The following is a 24,646-nucleotide window of genomic DNA, read 5'->3' on the forward strand; positions in this document are numbered from 1 at the left end:
CTCATCTTCACAGAGGTGCAGCTGCATGTGCCGGGGATGCACGGCTCCTGCATTCCGGGCACTCTATAAACCACACAGCTCTTGCATGGATAAATCCTCTTAAACCAAACACCCATAACCCCCACCCCAAAATACAGCTGCGACACTTCCTTTTGTTTGCCAGGAGAAATCCCATTGTGCCTTGAGGGGTGCGGGAAACAGCTTTCCCAAGTGGCTCTCTTGGAGCAACTCCAGGTCCCACGGCTGCCCCAGGCCGGCAGGGTCTCCGCAGCCTGGGCTCTTCTTGCCAGAGGCACACACGCCGCCGGAACGGGAAGGCCCTCATCGCACTCAATTGTTTTCCTGTATGCTTTTATGAACAACAGCGAAAGGAAATATTACAGCCTGGCCAGGGGCCAGGGGCCTGCTCGGTGCCGCAGCACAAGGCTTGGAGCAGCCAAGGCAAACACGCTCCCAGTGCCGCCGCGATTTGCGCCTGTGTTTCAAATTAACCACTGCCTTTCACAGAGGACTCTCTGGCCCCTGCTTCCAGAACAGGGGGACACAGCCCTTTTGTTTCTGACGTGGCTGGTTACCAACAGCACTGCTGCCGGCACACCTCGGACACCCAGGCACCCACCACGCAGTTGGCCGCGAGCCTCACTGCTGCTCCATGCCACACCCCGCGGTGGGCACGCAGAGCCACAGTGAGTGGGGCAGGGGCAGCCAGGAGAAACAATTTGCCCCCAGAGCTGCCACAGGGTTCTCTGCCCAGACATGTATTGTTTCACTTTGAACAAATGCCCCTCTGCAGGCTGGGAGGTAGAAAAATAAAGAGTGGTTTCCTCTCCCATCAGTGCAGTGGGGCTGTGGGAGGGAGCACACTGAGCCATACCTGCAGAGCCACCACGAGCCCCGTTGCCCACGGCTGGCAGGATCAGGTCCTAGGAAAGCCTGGCAGCAAGTCTAGCCTCCCACAGTCACCACTGGCTCTTAGTGTCAGGGGGAGAGGAGGACGAGGGCAAGCCAGAGATCCCACCATCACCTAGGCTGCCTCTGCCCACTCACCCTTTGCCCCACTCCCAGGGCTCTATAAAGAGTAAGGTTCCAGGCTGTCCCATCCAACTCACATCCTGGTTACCGGCTGCCTGCCCGTGGACAAAGCCGGGCTAGGATTTCACCTTTTGAGATGGGCACGGAGGAAGCACATGTGAAAGCACTTAACTGTGCAGCTATTTGGTCACAGGAATTTACGTGCTCAGCTGCTGAAGCAGGAGGTTGTATGGTTTGCTGGAGATGCTTAATAGATTTGTAGCAATGGGTGGTGGGGCTTTTAAGGGCAGCAATCTGTTTAGCTGCAGCCTGAGAAACAGAGCGAGTTCGTATCTCTAAACCCATTAACTTCCAAGCAAGGGCAATGGGGTGAAATCCAGCACAAGGCACAGGCAGGATCCGCTGTGCTCTACTTTCAAATCCAGTCAATGGTGGAATCAGAGTGGCATACAGGATCACAGCTGACATGCTGCTACACCGGTTTTTCCCACCACCACTTTCCCAGCTCCCCAGGCAAAGTCTGGCCATCACCATTTTACAAGCATCAATAAGCTGCAAGAAATTTCCCAAGCTCTACTAGCAACATTTTTTGAGTTCGCAGGAGGCTCCATTACATGCTACTTTAAAAAGTAAAAATTAGGAGGATCAAGAAAAGAAAACAAATACTGCTGACCCAGCATTCCTTTCCTGGGGTGAAACACAGGCAAATTGGGCATTTCATACAGTTCTTTGCAAACACTGCTTCTTCGGAGGCAGGATGGATGGAGCAGTTGACTTGGGCTCAAGACACCTGGACTTCATTCCCAGCTGTGCCACTTATCAGCTGAGTAATCTTGGGATATCACTGTAAAATGACTCTGAATTACTCAAAATCTATGAATGAGAAGTGTTGCACAGGAACTAGGCTCTTTTGCCATCTCCCTACAGCACTGATATGCAATCCTATGTCACAGCTGGCATTTCTGTCACAGCTTGCTTACAGTGCTAATCCTATTAAAAGCTCTCTGTGGAAGGGGGTCCTAATAGAGCCCTTATGTTTGCAAGAAGTCCAAAAGAGATGTGTGAAGCCAGAAGCATACTTCTACCTGGATTTTTTATACAGATCCTTGTTACAACCTAAAATCCAGAGGACCAAGATAGCATTCCAATTTCAGACATGTACTCTGTGGCACTGACATTATTGCCTGTATTTCTAAAGTGCCATTCACAACTGCAGCAACAGGGAAAAAACCAATAACAGCAGGTGATTACTAGCGCTGTTCAGTCAAAGAAAACTACCAGCCAGATTCAGTTTCTGTAGACCACTAGGATTTTTATGTCATTGAGAACAGTATCCCTATGGCTCTAACAGTGGTTTTCTGTATGTTCAGGTAAAAGGTTCATATAACCCAAAATAAGGAAGAATCCGTTCAATCCTGCCATGTGTTATGTGCTAGAGGACACCTATTTTCAAGTAACTCCTTAGCTGAAGCCAGTGAATCTGTGTGCCTTATACTGTAGGGCTGAGGCCTACATTTAAAAATCTTCAAGGGATATTTATCTGAGCTTTGTCACCAGGAGAGCATTAGTTTAACACCTGCCTCTCCTAGGAGCCATACACATGATTTATCTGTCTCAAGGCTTGAAATCCCATCCAGGCTAGGAAAAGGAGCCTCGGACAGTTCACAGGACATATATCTTACCTTAAGCATTGTAAAGTGCCCACTGTAAAACTCTCTAAGTACTGAGCTTCAAAAAGATCACGTAGAAAAAACCAAGAATCACACTTATCTAACCCAGCAATATTGAATCCTACATGATGTCTACCAGAGTGGAACGATCACACTCTTTTGTGACAAAACATTTTTTGTCTTCTCTGAAACTAACTTTTTTCATAGGTTTAAAGTGCGCTTCTGGCCAAGGTAGATAAGCGACCAAAATAGCAATGAGGGGCTATGTATACAAATACATTGCATGGCAGATAATTTATCTATTTGCACAAAGTTATTCTTTACCTGAATATCACTGGATCTAACTAAATCATCTGCTGATCTTTTCCTGTGTCTGCAAATTGTCCGCACATTGCAAAATTCTCAGATGTATCATGAAAGCCTCTATAGGTGTACACCTCAAACAACAAAAAGTCAAAACAAATGTCAGATATCTGTCTTCAGCTGCAACTCCTTCACTGCAAGATAGCACAGGTGCATCACATTTTGTTTGTAAGTTAAATGAGCCTTTCATTCAAGAGCAAAATGTAAATACCAATATGGCTCACAGAACACAAATTCTGAAATATATACATCCACTGGTAAAATTCTGAATTGCAATTACTCTTTATATAAATGTCTGTCCTGATGGAATTTGAAGTAGCAAATACAAAGAAGGTCCAACACTGTAGGAACAGAAACAGGTTCAGTCCATAATTTTGGCACTGTACAGGGCTTCCCAAAGAATATACTCATACATGTCAGGATGAGCACCTGGGACCTCTGAGATCTACAGCTCTTCAAAGCTAAAAGCAGCATCAAACACAAGGAACCCACCTTCCAAAGCATATCCCCTAGATGGGCTGCTCCTCTGCTAAGTTCCCAAAGTTTTCTGATGCAGTACAGGCAACTATTGGCTACCCTGAAATCTGAAGCTCCAAGAGGCATTGAGATCACATTCCCAAGACAGATGCAAAAAAACCAAAGCTGCAGCAATTCCGCAAAAAATGTATATAATTCCAAACATTTCTGCCTTAACAGATCTGTACTCATAGACCTTGGCATCATTGGAACATTTCCAGACAGTTCCACTCCCATCGGCTCCGTTCATCCCAAATCTCTGGATGGTACTGCATCTCTGACACAAAGGTACACACAAAATAAAGAGCACATTGGAATGAGGTTATGGTCCAAAGTGGCAGATGATCAGATCAGATCTGGATCCAGTTGTCATGTTCAACAGGTCCTGGCTGACACGTTGTACTGAAAAGTGCTTATAGGCACAGCCAGATGGAAAAGAGGAAGGGAGGGTGAGGGAACTAACGGACTCCCTAGTAAATTCATTTGTGGTGAGGTCATGAACAAATCACCAAAGCCATCCCTGTTTGTGGCATATCTAGAGACATCTAAAATAAGATGATATATATGGTGAGATATATATATATATATGAAAAAGGTTAAAATAGAAGGAGTTTATGTTTTATTTGGAGAGTAGTTCCTTATAAAAACAAAATAAACAGGCAAAGGGCCTTGTGGGTCTGTTGATAAGCTCTGCCTATAAAAATAAAAAGGAGCAGTGGATGTTTCCAGCCCAGACTAATAAACATATTTATCTTGAGGCATCAGTGCTCAGCCCCAACAGGGCATTTCAAGTCTTCTCTTGACTCCCAGTATGAAAATGAAGAATTGTTGATGAGAACAGATGATTTTTTTGTTGCACATATCAATAATGGAGCAAACTATGTAATTTTTGCTCAGGTGGAAGCACAGGCTTTAATTCTGCATATCATAGTAGAATGTGGTGCAGTAAAAGAAAATGCTCCTAATTTCTTCTGAAATGAAAATCTGGACTGCATTTGAGAAAAGAGCAAAATATGATTAAAGAAATTTTAAAAGATCATGAGGTAACCCTACCTCTTGCCTGCTGGATGCAAAAAATTAAAAAATGGTGCATGTTACATTGCAGACAGTATTTCATCTCATAAAAAGCTTCGTTGTTAGCCCACAAATACACAGAATGTCACGGAGAAACAAATTGTTTGGCTTGCCAAAACAGGTAGCAAGGAATAGAAGGAAGAAGAACTGGTTGTTAAGAAGTTTGTTTGCTTCTGTCATTGCAGGAAGGGAAGAATTGCCCAAGTCAGGGATATTTCCTGGTATGGCACAGGGACTTTGATAGTCAGCTGGTAATACATTTACCAGCTATCTAGTTTTCCCAGAAGTGTCTTGACCTGAGCTGACTCATCTGTGTCCCACGAGGATGACTAATCACTCTGATTTATTAGGCTGTGGCCTGCTAGCCATTTCTACTCTGTTTACATTGGTGCCAGTACAATATTTCATACAGAGCAAGCTAGGTTCTGTACAGACATAGTTATTTAAACTAGATTCAAAACCAAGAATTAATCATCAAGCACCCGCAAAATTGAAATAACTACAAATAGAGACTTTGGGCAACATTTGGAAAAAAAAGCTGAAACTTTAAAGGGCAGGCAGAGTTACAGACATGCTAATAAGATAATTAAGCCTGAAGTTAGTTGATAATTGTAGGCATCTTCCAATGAAATTACAAAATCCTGAGGACTGCATGTAACCTACAAAAAACCCACATGACTATTTTTTACAAGGAAGCAGTGGAGTGCTGTTATGGGAAACAATCTCAATCCTATTAAATTAATAGCTCTCGATGTCAAATATATGAGAAACCATGCTGTGGAATCCAGGAAAAAAAAAAAAAAAAGCCTCTTGAAAAAGCCATAATATTTTGGAGAGTGTGGGGCCATATGTTTTCATCTGGGCCAAAACCTTCCTTTAAATGAAGCTCTATTTGACAAAAAAACATACTTGGGGTGGGCATCACTCTCTGTATGTTGTTTTCGTGTGATACTGTTATCACCTGCAGGCAACAGTCAAGGAAACTTCCATTCACAACAGTAAAGTAGACTAAGCAGAGGACTCAGCAAAGCATGAAAAAAAGAAGTATAACATAGCTGACAAAGCACATTTTCCAGAAGCAATCCAAAATCCGCATGCTCAGATATACAGCAGTACCTCACTAAATACAATGGTTTGGCTTTCCCACTGCTATTACACTTAGTATTCCATACTGATTGTATCTTACTGATTTCCACTTAAATTATGGTCATTCTGTTTTATTTTGCTTGCTTTGGAAGCTCAGCTTGGGATATGAGCATCACTCTAGCAAATATCTTTCTCCATCTTAAGCTATAATAATAATTTGTGGGACAAATAAAGACACTGATTATTACATTTCTGCACCAGACTACCATACTGCCAGTTTTTCTGCTCCAGAGTTTTGTCTAGAAATAGAATGGAGGAGATGATCCTTTTTTTCCTCAGAACTTCTCTTCTGCCCAGTCTCAATATGTGTGCCAATGGTTCTTCTGAACTGGCTCTGAGTCCAAGGTGTAGGAGCGCGAGGTGCAAGAGCGTATTCTACTTGCTCTCTGACCCATTGGGATTAAGAAAAGTTGTGGGAAGTTGAATAGTGGGAAAGGGACAAAGAAGAGCTTTGAGTTTCTGGTGTATGTGAAGCAATAGTGGGAGGTGCGGATAGGTGGGTCTCTGGAGCAGAAAAAATTGGAGATGAACATTGGCAATTTCTACCAAGGCACTTCTAACCAGCCACCTGGTTAGGGGATGGGCACATAGGCACTCTAGTAACGCGGCAGTTGAGGGCCTTGCTTTCAGTAACACCGGAGCAATCTCGGACCAACACCTGTCTAACTGAGAGAGGCTTCGGGTACAGTTCTGTGGAAGTTGCACAAAATGGCACTGGATACTATGCTCTTTCTCGAAGGCTCCAAACAGTTCCTGTAGTTTAATAAGTAGTAGAAATGTCACCATCATGAAAGTCAGCCAGTTGGCATTACAAAGATGAGATATACTGTATCATCAACGTCTCAGAGAAGAAGCACAACTTAATCCAATAGCAAAAATTCCTTCAAACTAGTGGGAGATGCAACAACTACCACAAACAGAAGGGCATAGCACAGGCAGACACTGACTCCCCTGGGTGGCCATCCATGTCAAATAGAACATGGAGCTAACTCGTCTGCTCCCTTTGGATGTATCTGTCAGAAGTTCTCTCAAAGTCACCTGAGTAGGAGTTCTTAAAGTCTACTCTCTAAGTTTGCCCTAGGGAAAGAGAAAGTACTCCTGGGGATAAAAGTCTTCCTCAGGAATGAGAAGAATAGAGAGTAACAGCGCCAAATACTTACCGCAATCTTAAACTAAGGATTTTTACTTTATTTTGTACTTTTTTTTAAGTCTGCAAGGAATTTCTTACCTTTCTTTTTTCACCATTCATTTTGCACTTTCTGGTTCTGCCAGCATAAGTCTAGGAAGGCTTCTTCCCTTATCCTACCTCTTCCTTCTGGCAAAAACAGAGGCAAGAATTTTCAAACCCAACAAGCTCAGAACAAGAGGGTTGTTTTCTTATACTGATCAACACTTTATGTTGTTCACACAATCAAACTTTTTACACAATATTTATTAATACTTGCATAGTTAAAAAAACTCCAGAAAAACACATAATATTTTCTTAGCACATCTCTTGTTTATAAATTAATATTTAAAGAGAATAGTAAATTGCTCATTTAAAGAATGTGCCCAAAATTTGTAAACCTACACTCATTTCTGAGATAACTGGATTGCTCATAATGGCTTTCACGTGAAAAAAACTATTGATGCAAACAAACATCTGCCAGCTGTGCATGAGAAACATTCCTTTTATTACACTGAACTTTGAATTATTAGTGATGTTTCTAATAGGCGTCTTCAGCCGCTGATAAAAAATATTTTGTATTTTCTCAACTCACTCTCATGAAATGGTCTTTTCAAGTGGATCTGTCATCGTGGTTTCCTGGATTTCTTCAGACTTGTTGGAAAGCTTGTAAATTCCCACGGCTGACAGTAAGCTAAGGAAGGAAATAAAAAATAGTAAATACCAGTTCATTGATATAAGCCCTTTTCTGCTCTTTTTTGGATGAAAGTGCATTTTAGGAGATTATTATCAGCTTTTACACAACTTCAAAAGAGTTCCAGCTGGGAATCCATCCGTATGTCCGTTTTGCACCCTCAATTAAACTCTCTTCCACCACAGCGGTCTTCACTAAAGGTATATGCTGGTAGACTAATGTTTGGCTGAATTAAGTGGGTCTGGGCTGCTGGTTTGTTTTACAGGAGTACTTGACAATATCAATACGATAAATGGATGAAGCAACAGGAAGGAAAATCACTCTCTAACATCGTATCCTACAGCTACAAAGTAGAATGTGTACCATAAAGAATAAAATAAATCAGATTATACATTTCCATGTGCAGTGATTGGATATTTAATTAATATCTGCTACCTTTTTTACTATTATTATTGCAGATGTTTTAAACACTATAAACAAAATGCACGTAGAATATATAGAAAATGTACATAGAGGAATGACTGCAGATTGGGAATACCAGAGTGCTAGATGCTTTTCCAAGTTATATCTCTTTTTGTACTCAGATCATGTACTAAAATTGCTTATGCTGCTCAGTATTTGTATCGCTGCAGATGAGATCAGAATGCAATGCAGGGCGATTGCAGAGAACATGAAATACACAACAAGGACTGTTGGCTACTGAGTCCTGCTTTCTTTTCAGAAAACTGCAGAACATGTATAACAGTAGAAGGATCATGTCCTCTGAAGAGGAGATCCCAGATTTTGCTGCAGCTGTTCCAAGAGAAGACGTAGGAAGAAATTCTGACTAGCATAATGCTGTTAGAGGAATATTGACACTGAGTTGACCCGGTAACAGCACTCAGAGCTGATGAAGAGATTTAAATGGTGCTTTCTGGTGAGGAGTGCAAAAGTCAGAAGTCATAACCCAAAATAATTGTGTATACCGGAAATTCAAACTATTTCACTCAGGGTCAGAATAATGAACTCATGGAATTATTAGTTGCCAAGTAAGAACATGGAAACAAGCACAGCAGTCCAAGTGGCTTGGAGACATCTTGGCACTTTTATGGAGAGAGAAGGGATTAAAGGATGCAGTGAGAAAACAGAAAACGGGGGGTTAAGAGAAACTTAAGGGGGAACAAGCCTGGGATGTCAAGTGGCATTTTCCTCTCTGGACATTTCTTTCATATCATTCTTCCCAAAGACATCATGTCAGATTGAAGAAACAATCACTAATGCTTAGATGAGGAATGGACTTCTGCTGGATTGAAACAGGGATGAAGCAGCACTATCTTTTCCTCAGCTCCGTAAGAAAACTAACTGCTAACAAACAAGAATAGACTTCTTTATCTATATACAATGCCATGCATTTGACCCACTCAGTCTAATGTAGCGCATAAAGTTTTCTCATACCAGCCTCTTCCTGTAACTTTACCTTTTCCAGTCAAATCAGAATACAACTGACCAGATAAAATAATTAAACTGAAATAGCTTAAAGTCAGCACACAACACAGATGTCTAATGTACACTTCAGTGGTGACACACTTCCTAAAGACCAGTACTATTTCTATACTACCTTGGACATTTGCAGGCCTGTGCCATTGCAGGAAGCAGCAGAGCTACCATATCACTGTTTTAACTGATGAAGAAAAGGTACTATTTTAGACATTTTCATTCTGCTCTCTTTTTAGAATAAAACTTGTTACCATTAAAGAATTAGTTTTAGATATAAAAGCACTTCAATTGGAGGCTAAATAACTATATAAAAAAGATGTTTAAACAAGGTACACTTTTAACATCAAGTATTAAATCAAGACTGTGGTAAAAGTTCTTACTTCTTCCAGAATTGTTCCTACAAGTCAATTAATTCTCTTACATTTTAGCTGCTTTCCTTTACCTCTTGCATGAGTTGACACAAGCTGCAACATTTGAGGCACATAAAGACTTCTCTAATCAACTTTGTACTGATCTGTCCCCAGGATGCGTGGGATACTCAACCACTCCATGGTATTAGCTCACTCTGTTGTGCTATACCCCAACTTGCTGAGTTGGGTTCAAATTGCTTAGTCTCTGATGTACCTGCAAAAACAAGATCCAGAAAGGAGAGGACATAGATTATGTCAGGGGTGACACAACATAGAATTATGATTACACTGATAAAACTATCTAGGCACCTGACTATTCTCAATAGTATAAACCAAATCACATTTTCCACAGACAAGTCCACCTGGATACATATCATCATATAATCACCCAGTCAAGGTGTGTGGGGGTCCCTTTGCTGATATTCTGTGAAACACACAGCTATGTCTCAGCAGACTCAATGGGTTGTCTCCAAATCTTGCTTGCTGACTGGCTTTCCCACAAGCAGAGGCACTGAAGAGTTCTTGTACCTCTCTAACGCTAAGGAAAATCCCTGAGCGTGCCTGGTCCGTGGCAGCAGCATGCCAGGCCAGATGGACAGAGATTCTTCAAGCAAGACAGGAGCTTGAGTGGGAGCTGATTCAGATTAGGAGTGAGTCAAAGGAAAAGAGCATGGGGCAGGCTTCCATTCAGGCTAGGGAATTTGTCCAGAGGTAAGAAAGAAAAATGTCAATAGTTTTCTGAATCACAGGAGTTCTAACTGCAGCAAATCATCGAAATTTTGGAGCATCACAACCATTTCATCAGAGGTCCAGTCACTTTTTGACAAAAGTCATAAGAAAGATTGTGTCTTATGCTTTTTGCATAGAAATCAGCATTGTGAGCTCAGATCCTGGGATGCAGCATTAAAGAACAAGCCTCTGCCTCTACCCATAAACACAGCAATTTCCCCACCCCTTCAGCTTTCAGTTACCACTTGATGTTAAAATCTTTGCAGACTGTCTTATTAAAACAGGCAAAAGATTGTTTGGCTTTCTTCTCTCATCCCCTTAAAAACATTATAGAATCACACTTTCTCAAAATGTCTCTGAGCTGCCTTAGAATTTCAGCTAACCTACACATGTTTCTACCCTTCAGGCTGACACCCCTACCTATCTCCCCTAAACCCTCCAGTACTATTTAAATGCCTTCTAAACCTATCTATATTTCATGTAACAGAGAAAGCGATATCTTGGGACTGATAAAAAGATAATTCAAATTATGATTGTAACCATTTACCCCACATAAAGCATAAAACCATTTTCTCCAATTTGAAATTTGTTTTGTTAATTTGGTTTCAAATATGATCTACAATTCATTACTTTCAATATTCTGAAATATGGAAAAGGCATCAAAGGGCATCAAAGCTCCCTCTTAATTGAAAAGAACAATTAATTATAGCTTAGTATTTAATAAGAAGCTCTGCATTAGTAATATTTTGTATTCTGAAAGATAATGGTTATACAGATAGAAAAACATTCATAGATGTGGAGGCACAAAATTCATCTATCTAGGACTGTGCAGTCCTGATTCTAAAGTAAATTTATACATACAAACCCAGGCAGGGATACCAGAAGCTGAAGAAGGCACAGATTTTGTCTCCTTCCCCACCTCTTTCCATCGGTGTGATTAGGTGAAGCATATTGATCACAGACCGCACATATCTCATAGATATCTGACAGCTATCAGGCTGGCACAAGTACAACACGCGGGATGCAGAGTTTGCTCCATCCTCACCTTCCAGGCACAGTCTGCCCAGCAACCAGGGTGCACGGGATTTCCTGTGCCTGGGAAGCCACATGGATAGCCTCTGCACAGGGCTTACTTCAGTGCAAGCAGACAGAAATACAGGATTTTAAGTGTCTGCTCTAATTTCACGTAACATTTTGGGTGATTTACTGTTGCACAGGCTCGCTCCTACCCATAGCATTGTGCCATTTTGGTCAAAGATTTCACCTGATCTATAGAGGTTTGTCTTTAATGGAAGAACCTCCACGAGCCTTTGTCAACCTACAAGATCAGTGCCCAAGCAAAACAAGTTACTACCCTCTCTGAACCCGCCCACACGATTGCTATGTTAACGCAATTCGTAACAAAGGATTTGAAACTCATTATTCAATAATGGGTGTCATTCAGATTTCAAATTCTATCTGGTTCTGTTAATTACATGTCAACGCTTTTTTTCCCTCCTTTTCCAACAGAAAAATACGGTGCTGCCACTGGCAGCCTGTCTGAAAGGTTCAAATGTCAGGGCAGTAATTTTGAATGGAATGGATTTGACTGAACCGACGTGAGAATAAAAATAGCTATGAGAGATTCCCTGACAAGTTGCTGTGACAGGAAAAAGCTTAGAACTGTTTTCACCCACCTGCCTGTGGGTGACTTTGGCTCAGTGCTCAATGGAACAGCACAAAACGTGACACCAGAAGAATAAAATATGTGGCCCAAAATCTCAGTGGCTTTTCCTACGGCCAGGACTAATGAGTTCTCCCTTACTTTCTTAGCTGAGAGACTGACAAGGGAGTATCACGTCCTCACCTTGGCCAAGCACTGAACACAGCACACAAAGGGGCTGAGCACGGTGGGCCATAATACTCTCGTAGCAGAAAGGAAGCCCAGAAAGGGCAGTTCTGCAACTTAAGAACTGCAGTTTAGATATTGTCATTGCAACAAAGCATGGGGGTCAGGACAGGGCTCAGATCAAGCTTCCACTGAGGAAGTTGTCTACTGTAAGAGCATACAGCAGCAACGGAAGCTTCTGACAACCCAGCCATTCGTCTGAGTTCGATACCTCACTGATGCTTTCATACACACTTTATATTTATTTTCTACATGGCTTTTAACAGCTCTTTCTTGTCTGGATTACATAAATATAAATTTCAAACACAGGAATGATTCTGTACCAGATAGTTAACGCTACCTCTAGCTATCAATAAAGAGCTGAAGATGACACTGCTTCTTATCCCTCCTGAAGGCTCAGGGACACCAGGAAAGCAAGCAAAACACCCCAAAATAAAAGATGACACGCAAAAAAATAAGAAGAAAGAAACTTTAAATGATGGAAACATGCAGAGACCAAAGAGAAGGCTTTAATTTGCTAGATGTTATATAGCGAATCTGAAAATTTATGAGGACAACATGTAACCTGACTTGCCTCCAAAGAGAACACAATTTGCAATATGTCAGGTGGTTACTTCTGTTGAGCAGGGGGAAGAGGTGAGGAAGCTTTCTCCTCAACTCCTTTGGTACAGTGGGCAAACAGCCTCTGAAGACTTCCGAGCAGAAACCTCAATTCAGGTACAGCAGAGGGATCAGAATGAGTAGTATCACAGGGTTAAAGGCTATTTTACCTCTTCGAATCTAACTTCACCTACTGTAAAAAAAGGAAGAGCCATCCTGACATTCACTGTAAAGCTTAAAGATCTTGAAATTAGATATGGTAAATATGAATTAGCCATTATTATTCAATGAAGATTCAAGGAAAAGGTGAAAACAGGGTTATAGAGATAAATGAGATAACTAAAATTCTCCTGTACCAGGAGAGGGATATTTGAAATAAGGGGCTCTCTATTCTCTCGTTCCTCTCTCAGGGACAATGGCATCAGGAGGTAGGAAAGTTGCTGATTCCTCCTCGGATTTGCACATCTTCACCATAGCACCTGGCAACTAAATATGCTTGAATTAAGAACATACTAGAGCAGGTATGTCTCAATAAACACAATATAATCATGCCATTTGGCCATTTTGCTAGCCACTTCATATTTCCTTAATACCACGACTCACAGGCTGTCTGAGACCTTTAAATAAGCAGCTGTGAAAAGCACCACAAAAATAAAAATAAGACATTTAAAATAGTTTAACAATTTCCTGGGAAAAGTACCTATCTGACCATTTTGCTTATCCACAACTGTCATGTACATAAAGAAGGTCCTTTAAAGATTGAAAAGACTGTCCTGTCTTCCTCCATTATGCATTTTCCTGACCTCTTATGGCTGCCTTCCTCTATTTATATGTATCTGTTTTCTGTCTACCATTCTCAAAGATTCTTCTCCCATCGATGTTTTTAGTTCTCCTGCTATCTTTCAAGACTTTTGCCCTAGCCGAGCTGTCATGCTAACCTGGCTTCTCTGAAGGCACTGCCTACAGCTAATTCTGTGCAGAAAAGACACCAGCCTGGAAAAGCAGCAGGGAAGGCTCAATTAAAGGCAGCACAGAAGACGTGCTTCATGTGCGACCTCTCTCCTGCTCTCCAATGACATATCAGCCTCCTTGATCATTCCTACAGATAACAGCAAAAACAAAGAACGACACGAGAGAAAATGACTTGTCAAAATAGATGATGACCTGTGCCACCAATTTCCCTCTTAAAGGGATGTTTTTATTTCTTACTGGCACTATTTTCCCACTAGGGACATATCAAGGCTCAAAATTCTCAATCTGTTTCTGTCGTCACACAAGAGAGAGATCTTTCAACTTTTATTTCTGTGGTGGGATACAATATTAAGCACAAAATTAATGACCGAAATCTTTTTGCCACCTGAAAGGACAAAATCTGCTGTTGAATATTTCCAAGATCTCTGATTTACACCTCTTCCTCTCAAAATGTGTTTTTACCTGTCTCATCCCAGCATCTTCAGGATTTTCCAGGTTCTTTCTCTCTTTGCTTTTCTTTTTTTCCAAGACATAATGAAATTACATAAGGAGAACAGCATAACACTATTCCCATAAAGACAAAAGCCCTGGAAAAGTGGTATGTTTAGCACCTTTCAATCTATCTAAAGAGCTTGAGAAGATGAGGAGAGAGAATTCTCTGTCAATGCATACTGTTGCAGTAAAAGGGAAATCACTTAATGACTGCTGACCTTTAGGCTTACTTGCTGACAGACTTATGCCACCACTAACCCAACAGGGTCTGAATTAAATTCTAGGTAAAATGGCCAGAATCCTTCTGCATCCTTACATGGTCTTATTCTCCCGAAGGGGACAGCCGCTGTCTGCGCAGATTCCCTGTACTTGGCTCTGCACACAGAGTTCTAAGAATGTCATTTTAGACGCAGTGTTCTAGATTTCTTAAACAAACAGTATACACTGGAATAGTTACTGCCAAGGATTAAAATAACGCCTAAGTGATTTTTTCCAGGCACTCAACAATACAGTATACTTTTCATCCAACAGCCTTTCATGTGACACTTTTATATAAAAATATTTACAGGAAATGGCAAACTTTCCTTTTGTTCTTCAGGCTGCATGTACCCCCATAAAATGCAAATCCTGAGTGAAGTCATCAAACTACCAGACACTTAAAAATGAGCACATACAAGTATCCTGCTCAAGATCAAATGGTGGCTCCCAGCAGCTAAACGGATATTTCAAACATTGGATAACTGATTTTCTTTCCAGCCTCCAACTCCCACTTTTAATGGGGAGTTACACAGTGAATTTTTATTGGCAAAAACAGTGGGCATTACAGGGTCAAACAAAGGGGGTTTCCATTTGCACTTGCCCAGTGTCATGCCTAGGTCTTCACCTTTCTGCAGACTTTTAAAATTGAAATGAGGACTGGGGACTGTCAGAGAGACAAACCAAGTCAAGGAGCACACAGCCCCACAGCACAGCAGTCTACCCGCTTTCTACCAGACCTGCGAGAAAGGCTGGCGACAGCCACTGGGGAGCACCTGCCAAAACACCAGAATCCACTTCTGCAAGGGATTTTCCAAAGAAATGAAAATGCTTCAAATCATCAGAGAACTTTCAGGATTCTGTCCTCCAAAGAGTTAAATAATGATGTTGAAACATCTATTGAATTCAGTTTTTCCTTTCTCATGTGTTGCCTCCAAAGTTTCAGGTGGGGTATTTTTCCACAGAAGTGAAACCCAAAAAGCCAGAAAGTCTCAAAATCAATTTGCAAGTAAAGTCTTCACCGGCAGCACAGAGAGAAAGAGGCACACTGAGCCTCTGGCACAACAAACGTGACATTCCCAATGCTGACTCCAATCAATATTGGCTGGTGAGTCCTACAGATGCTTAGATCCTCCTGTGCTGGGCAAAAGACAACATAAGGCCTCCAGCTGAGTAGCAGCAACTCATAAGAAAGCAGTAAAGCTTTCCTGAAAAGCATTCTTCCTAAGAAGAACCTATCATTTTCCTCTTTCATTCTTGGCAGAGAGCTGTCAGGTCTGTACTTCCCCTCCGTTTGTCCTTCCTTACATGGGGGGACTTTTAATCAAGTGATCCTATCATAGTCATGTCTCCTCTCATGAAAGAAAAACATGCACCCCTCCAGCTCCCTAACTGCGATTACCTGTGAGAACAATGAGCAAGAGCAATACCAGACGTGCTATGGTACTTGGCCAAGGGATGGGAAGGCTGTGTGCCCTCGGGCTACTCCGGCTGCCCAAGGTGTGCTGGGAGGGTGCGTTTTCCCTTATGGCTACACTGCCAGCAGCCACAACGCTGCAGCTCACTGTGCCAGTGACACAGGGATCCTTAGAGGGATACAATTGCTTGTGTACTGGCTGTGTGACATGATGCGAGCTAAAAACTTCAGGATGGGAACAACCTGTTGGGACAGGAATTTCTTACATATCCGTTGCTAGTGGAGAAAATCCATCAACAAGCTACATGTTGAGCACAGAGAAGCTGCAGGCTCTCTTCAGGGTCTGCTCTGTCACTGCCAACTGTGGGAAGCTGCTGCTAAAGAAAAGGGGCTTAACATTTTGCCATGTTCCTTGCCTTGCTTTTTCCCTCTAAGGCCTTATCCCAGTGAACATGGAAGTAAATTGGCAGTTAAGGAATGTTGGCAGTTAGGAGTCCTATTGCTGTAAGGTTGCTTTTTTTCTCAGTGTAAATAGCATATTTTACATCTACCAACAAGCTGCAGACAGGTGCGAAAGCTACACTTTCAGCCGTGCAGCTGCAAGCGGAGACACCAGGTGCATGTGCGGAGGTGACTTTCCAGAGGGGATGCTAAGGTGCCTGCTCTTGTGCCTCCCTTAGCATACTCAGGGAAAACACTAAGTTTCCAGGCAGCTGGAACAGAGTCTGGCTCTTTACACAACAAATCCAATTGACCAGTCGCATGAAGTATTAGACATTTTAAATTTTCAGAATTTATCCAAAGATATTGTTAATTTGAAATATCTTGTTCCAAATCTTCCCCAGGAGAAGATTTGGCTGGAGCCAAGATTCAGCCCAGATTCTCACTTCAAGGCTGATGATCCCAAAAACTGAAGTCCGAAAACAAATTTAAAAATACCAGCAATAAAATTTTCGACAGCCCAGACACTCTGTTTTCCACCACCTTAGAATGTGTTTCGTCGAATGCAACAATGACAATCTTGGCAAAGATACTAGAATTTTATCACTTACTTTTTCCAGAGGAGTCCTGCAATATTTATTACCTGCATAGGATGAGCATAATGGAATTCATTCTAATGTTTCATCCAGAAGAGAGTTCATGAGAAAGTAATACCATGTTTTTTTTACGACTAGAACCAAGAGAAATATGATTGAGACTTGGCCAATTCACCTTTTTTAAAAGCTTATCCATCTGTAGACATTGTAAACTTCAGTTCCTCATACTCAGGAGGTGCACTTGACCACACAACCATACAGTACTTTGAAGTAAGGGTGAGCCTGCAGTCAGACAGACAAATCGCTTCAGCTCACATCTCTCTCTCTGGCATTTTTGTCTTTCTTCAAGAAACAAGTTGGATAAAAGCAAATCTCTTGAGGGGAAAAATATGTTTCCAGTTAGTGAGGAACCATCACTTTATCCATCCTCAGACCGAGAAACAAGCAGCGTTTAGCTTTAGTATAAGGAAAGGAATGCACAAAAGTTGAACAGGCTGATGAGCAGCATTGCTATGAGAAGGCAGGAAGTGTACCAAAGTGCAAAAAAATTACCTCTGCAGCCCACGTGAGGTGTAGTGCATGGGCTTTTCAAAGAAAGCACATCTTGGGGGTGCAACAGGAAAATCGTAATTCATTTTGAAATAATTCCCAGGAAAACTGACAGCACTTTTAGAGCCAAAAGTCTCACTTGGGGAAGAAGCAGCACCGTGAGTTACAAGAGAGAAGCCAGGCAGCAGAGGAAGGGACCCAGTAGAGCTGTCTGGATTCAAAAAGGCACTGTTGTATATAGTCACATATAGTCTGTCACCTGCCCTTTCAAAATCATTCCCCATTCCCAGCTAGATATAGACCGCTGGGATGCAAGAGGGGAAGGGGTAGGCAGAAAAGGAGGAATCACCCTCCCCCTAACCTGTGCTAGCTGTGTCTGCAGGCACAAGCAGGACACAAGGTCTGTGAAGCAATAAGATACATGACAAGCTGATGACACAGCAGACCTTAAAAATAACATTGCTGATTGGAAAATGTCAGTGTCCACTATGCTGGACACACTCTTAGGTCTAACTGCAAACAGTTGCTGAAGTTCTCTGTGAAGGGAGCCTAGAACTTGAAAGATGGATAGCAACAGCACATCCATTTGGGGAAAAAAAGACAATTCTCAGGTTTATTTAGTCATCTTGAGGGTACTCTGAAACTGCCTGCAACATCAGAGATGCAAAGGGAGAAAACACGGAGGTTTCCCACACGTGCATTTTTACAGATAATTAAAGTGTTTAACTATACAACAAAGGAGCTCAGGAGAGCCAGGGTGCTCAGGATTAAAATTGTTCCAGAAACCAGGCAAGGAAATGGCTGAAGAAAAAGCCACTTCTACACAATCCAAAATAAGTTGTAATAAAATAGTTTAGGAAATATCTTGTTACTTTGCATGCATCGAATAACGGGTAATTTCACAACTTCCAATGCCCGTAGTTAAGCAAAGCTTTTACAAACCAAATTCAATGAGTTCTGCTCAAGGGACTCTCTTGCAACACTGTGGATCATGCAATATCCACAGGTATTGCAACATCTAATTGCAAAATAAAGGCTGTTTTTCTACAAACCTCCTCATGCCCTCCTTTCAGCCAACAATGACAGTGTTACATGGGGATACATTTCTTTTGGGTTAGTGAGCTGAATCAGCTCAATAATCATCTGACAGGCACCAAAGACATGTAACTCAAGGGAAATAGCAGAATTGCAGGGCCAGGAGCTAAGGGGCGGAGAGGGAGGTGAGACTTCTCCTGCCAGTAGTACTGAGTTATTGGCACAGCTACTTCTGACACTGCAGTGCTGCTCACAAATTGCTCAGCTGTCCCCTTGGTTAAAGGAGAGAGTTCTGCAAGTCAGTACTGTGCCCCAGCATGGGCAGGAGGGCAGTGCTGCGCTCACCACATGCATTGTGGCCACAGTTGGAAAGATCAGGGAGAAGCAAACTTCTCACGAACATATATTGGCCCGATAAAAAAAAGTTATCTGTGAGTGACAAGCTAACAAAGGGAGCTTGCAAATACACAGGCTTGGAAATCAAGTACAGCTATTCATGGCCACTTACCAAAGAATAGAGGGTATCTTGAGACAACTTACATAAGGCAAGGTTTGCTGGTACCTCTCCCCTTTTCTTCTTCTTCTTAGCTGCTCCCTATGCTCTGGTTGAAAATGCACAGTTCCTATTTTTCCTCTATATAATCTAGCCAACTTCTACCTCTTCCTCCAGCTTACATATCAGAATGATTGGGAATGAAGCAACACCATGCCTTGTTATAGAGAGACCAAATGCAGTACTGAGTTTATGTACAAAGTGAACTTAGCCCATAGTGGTCATAAGACAAAAGCGGTAACTTCCAGATGAGCTCAGAGTGGGAACCAGCTGGAGGTCCAAGGGCTCTGGAGGACCCTCCAAGTCTATGGGTTGGTGACACAGCCAGGCTGACCTGCTGGTTGGCAGCTGCAGATGGAGGATCCCTGGTGCCGTGTGCTGTTATTCTCCTCTCCCCCGTGCCTCCAGCTCCAGGTGCCACCCGTGCAGGCCAGCCCCTCCTGTGGCAGGAGCCCTACTAATTATCTAGTTCAGCATATTGGCATGGCAGACAATTAAACTTCAGTTATTAGCTCTTACAAACTAACTTAGGTGAGAAAGCCATGGTGGTGCACCAGAGCTCATGCAGGGAAAGCAGCAGGAGAACGCAGCGGGGGACAGAAATCTGGAAGGAGCAGGATTGTTCCCTCTCGCCTGGTAAACTGAGCAACATCATCAAACTGTACATGACTTCTGCCGGTAGAGCACATACTGAGTGTCTCTTTATAGCCCTGCAGAATTCTGTCATTGGGCACTCAGGCACTCTCAAATAACAGTGAGAGGAAGAGGTTACCTGATCAATCAAGTATTTCCTTCAGCTGCAGTTCTTTTTCCTACAGGAAGCCGTGGCTTGTATAAGCCACTCAAGAAGCAAACATCAAAGGACTCCTCTATCACTTAGTCAGGGTAATAGACTGTACTTGAACTCTACTCAGTGAAGTGAAACTTCTTAAGCTGAGAGCTGAAGTTAAATTTGTTATTCCTGGCAAACTGCCCAAGAGGAAATGGATCTAGAGCAGGAGTTTGTTTGTTAGATAGCAGAGAGGGATTGACACTTTAATAATAAGCCACAAAAGCAGGGAGAATAGAGAGAGCTGCTGAAACTACCAATTGTTCTAAAATCTACTCTTAATGCTGTATTGGTTACGAGACCTCCTTTTAGTAATTGGCAAATAACAGAAATCAGAAAGTGTGAAACATCAGTAAGGAGTTTGAGCAAAGGCTCTGCACATGAGCCTGATTTAAAAGAATAGGAGGAAAAAGTACATTATCAGCCACATTAGGTCTTTTGCATACAGCAGTCATTAATTAACAAACAGATAGGGATAAAAGATCCTCCTTCACTAAAGACACAAAGTATTTGACTGCCAGTTGTGTCCACACTGAGCATTTCTGTGCCCACATCCTGCCCACCATTGGAAAACACAGAGTGCCGGGAGCTCTCAGTTGTTTGATAACATAAACTGCACCATACAGCTGGGATCCCGCTCCAGTGTGCTGTCCTGTAGATCTGCTCACCTGTGTGCCTAGAGGTAGGTAAGCTCATGGACCATCCGCCATACCGTGGCAGACCGCCTCAGTCAAGCCAAGCTCTAGAAAGCTAACACAATACTTGGGCTTAGGTGAATAGACAGAAAAATTGTTTCATTGCACTGAAATTCTTTGCTGTTTCTCAAAACAATCAACTGCACCTGACAGCCACACCTTATGCAAAAACACCACGGGAACTTCACCCAGTCATCTCCTAGCTGGATCTCAACTAAGATACTATCTTCCAAATAAGAAATCTGAAGTTGCCTTTTGACTTCTGGATTAATGAGGGTTACCTCTTTATTATATATTAACAGTAAATATATCTTATGGTAACATGGTATTTCAGGATCTTCTTTGCTGTCAATAACTTAGAAGCTGCATTAAGAGAAACAATTCAAAGAAATGAAACCCCTCAACAAGAGCAAAAGCAGTGCATTCACCAAAAACACCAAGATACTTCACTTCTGCAGGAATTTATATTTCTTTCCACTTCACCATGTCTGGAGTATAGTTTAAAGAGCCGATTAGGTATATATATTTAAGAACAACTTCAAATATGAAGAAGTGCCACTGTGCACATTTGGTAATGACTCATCCAAAGTTTATTGCACAGATTTTGTGACACGGAGGAATTCTAAATATTGTTATATCACATTCCTTGGTATTTTTTTCCTTTAGTAAAACATTTTATTTGGAAAGGCTTTGTCTAAAGGTTAAACAGTCCCCATGTAATCTATGAATGGAACAGAAAAGCATGCTTAGATGTCTGGTACCAACTGCCAGCGTCCAATCCCATCCCAGGCAGCACCCAGAGTACATCTGTCCTTCCACGTGGACGAGGCCGACTGGTAACAATCCTTCAAACCTTCCATAGGCACAGAAAAGAGTTTGCAGCTGATTATAAACATTACTCATCTGCCTGTACCCCCTAAAAAACCAATAAAAATTAAAGCACGTGAAAGCATCCTATGGATCAATCTGAGGCCATGAGCTGCCACGCTGACCTACACTGGCTCTGCCACACACCACCATAAAAGATGCAATTTGTACAGTGTCCAAATACATTTCCTGTAGTTTCTGCCTAGGCTTTGGAGAGATTGTCTCTTGGGAAGGAAAGAGAAATCAGAAAGAATTTATCCATAATTAAGTAAACAGGCTATTGGACAAGTTTAATAAAATAGCAGACAGCTCCTGAATTATATTTATACCATAAGAAGAGTAAAAAAAAATTAAGAAAAATAAAAAAAAAAAAAAAGAAAGAGAAAGAGAATAAAAAGAAAAAAAGAGAGAGAAACCACCCTACAGAGAAACAGGAAAGAATGAAATCATATTTTTGCTTTCTGGACAAGAACTACAGAATAAATCATATGCTGTTGATACATTGCTTTCAGATTCTCACCCAATAGCTATTATGATCAAATCTACAGCAACTCTGTATGTAAACACAGAGGAACAGGGCTGGTGGAAACTGTTTCATTCTTCAAAGCCACAAAAGCTGTAAACAGGTAACATCTTTACCTTTAAATTAACAGTTTTAGCTAATTAGGCTGCCATTTTTCCAGCTGTAAATCACCAAAGCATTTGCCTCCTGAGCTCAGGGAAAAAGCCTCCAGAGACTGTGAGTCAGTGAATGAAAACGATTTTGGGTCCCATGGCAAAGAAAGTACTTTGCAGCCAGAAATAGATACATTTCTTGTGGGAAAAAACGGCCCAACTCATTCCTCTCCCATAGATAATAAAGCAGAACGTCAGACACCTCCCAGTCCCCGTTCCCAGGAGATCAATAGCATCGCAGCAATTACTTTGGTGATCTTTTTATTCCTTAAAGGTTAGCTTCTGTCTAAATGCAAGTCACAACCCAACAGCCACCACATGCAGCTCTCTGCTTACAGGAGGATGGGGCGTGGGATGTAAAGTTGCCACTAGCATCCAACTACCATGGCTACAAAAAGCAGCAGGATTTGGAGAATTGGAGGATGCAAAGCTGGGGCAGGAAGACAAGGCCAGGAGACAGGGAAAGGTTGGGTGCAGGGGAGGGGATAGTGCCTGCGTTTGGTGCACCGCAGCGAGGGGCTCCAAAGCAATAGAAAGGAGCTCGCATGCAGGGAAAACCTACCTGTAGGCTTAGTTTTGCATTTATGCAGCAGAAAGCCCATGGCATTTATTTACTGTGTTGACAGTCTATGGCATAATTTGGGGGCTGTATGGGTGAAAGCGGATTAGTGCGCTGCTAAACCCTGTTGGCTGAATTTGGGCTGAAGCAGTAGAGCAACACCGAGAGAAACCGCTTAACTCAAAGATAATATTTGAGGGTAAAAAGTATGCCATGTATACCTCTTTGATTCAGAGGCTTTCAAGCAGCAGGTTCCATGACTCCAGCGCAAGAGCACCTGTGACCCTTGCACCGTAACAGCTCTGACAGCGATGCAGAGCCACAGGACCTGCGGCACTGCTGCCTTCCCTATCTGCTGCAGCAGAAAACTTCAGTCCCAGCGCAACCAAGCAGAGGGTCTGAAATCATCACGCAGCATCGTTGCAACACCCCCATATTGTGCCACAGCATTGCAACATCACGTAAGGCCACAGCTAATCAGGAGTCGCTACCCATCCTCAACCCTTGTGGACCCTTGGGCACCGCGCATTACACCTGTACTTTGTGCTGAGTTTGCAGACAGGGATCTCTGGGCCAGGGACAGAAGCACGGACAGACCTGAGGACACTCTCCAGAAGTTATTCTGGTCCACTGCTCTCATTTCACTGAGTAATTTCTACATCAAATTCTAGGGAAGAGAAAAAAAAAAAAACAAGAAAAAAAAATCCCAGACAGGCATTTAAACTGCACTCCGGGCTGTGTGCTTCCAAGGCAGGCTCTGCAAAGCTCTTGCAGTACCAGGGGAGTTAGGAAAAGGGGGAGGAATATCGCAAGAGATGGCTTTGCTTACTCACATCATTGGTGCAGGCACATTTGTTTACATTGGATTGGCCTCGTCTAAACTTTGCTGGAGGTTGACCATAATATTTACAAGCTAAAAGAACAATTATGTAGCTGAGAGCAGCTAAATGGAACTAAAACAAAACCAGAGAGGCAGAAATCATGTCATTTGCAAAAGTCAAAAAAACAAACAGCCATCAGACCACACATCCTCCCCACACCAGATGAATTTACACGGCGGCACTATTTGTGCCGCTTTACTGCAGTGCGGATGTTCTTTGAGTTTATAAACACTTACGGTGCTTATGTGCTCCATGTACTGATTTGTACCATAAAAATTTATATGAAAGGCTATTTCCTATGCCTCATCTGTTTGTTTATGGAGTCCACCTTTAAAAGACCAGTATTCTTTCCTCCGGGGCCTGTTTACTGTCTGCACCTGTGATGGTTTCTTCAGTCTGAATCTCATGGGCTGTATTTATTACATAATTGTTTTCCCACTTTTAGACACCATTAATCATCCCTCTGCCAAGATCTTCTTCCCACACCAGGCTTTACTGTACATTCCTCGCATTTCTGTACCACGATGTCAGTCCAGAAGTGGAACAAAGATAAGAATGGCTCAAGATTTTCTTTCAAATGATTCCTTTTCTCCAAAGCTATATATAAACTAAAACCTAATATTCACCATGGCATTCGGAAAGAACCAGGTTGGGGGATTTGGAGAGCTCTCATATTCCATATCCTTATTTCCTGGAAACTAAGAGAACAGATGCAAAATGATTTGGGGAAAATGACTGCAGAAATACAGAAACCAAAGCAAGTACCACACAGCTTTCTAATCAATGGTAAATCAACCAGGCAAGTATGTAAATTACATCTGCAAATGTTTTGAAAATACTTTGTCAACCATGCTTGAAAAATGATAAATTTTTTCACACTTTTCAGTGTTTGGGAAAGTGAGATATTTGCATATATTTAACACTTTTTTTGCCACTATAGCTGATTTTTTACATTTTAGAACAGCAAGAAGAAACGAATGCTGAGACACAATTTCCATTCATTTGCATGTTTCAGAGATAGGATGGACTCCAAATTTCTAATTATGATTTTCAGTTTATGGATGAAA

At 42.1% G+C, this 24,646-nt stretch overlaps 1 long non-coding RNA gene across 1 annotated transcript in view; it reads right to left on the reverse strand.

The window, feature by feature from the left end:
• LOC128853063 (uncharacterized) overlaps nucleotides 1–23,053 on the reverse strand; it is a 52,139-nt gene extending 29,086 nt beyond the window's left edge. Inside the window, exons 1-3 of the long non-coding RNA XR_008451294.1 lie at nucleotides 22,920–23,053; nucleotides 7,562–7,660; nucleotides 7,030–7,116 (exon numbers count right to left, since the gene is read on the reverse strand). This is a non-coding gene — a long non-coding RNA (uncharacterized LOC128853063). The remainder of the gene's footprint in view (nucleotides 1–7,029; nucleotides 7,117–7,561; nucleotides 7,661–22,919) is intronic.
• Between the last annotated feature and the right edge of the window lie 1,593 nt (nucleotides 23,054–24,646).

This window comes from Cuculus canorus, chromosome 9 (genome assembly GCF_017976375.1).
Source record: "Cuculus canorus isolate bCucCan1 chromosome 9, bCucCan1.pri, whole genome shotgun sequence".
NCBI classification, from domain to species: Eukaryota; Metazoa; Chordata; class Aves; order Cuculiformes; family Cuculidae; genus Cuculus; species Cuculus canorus.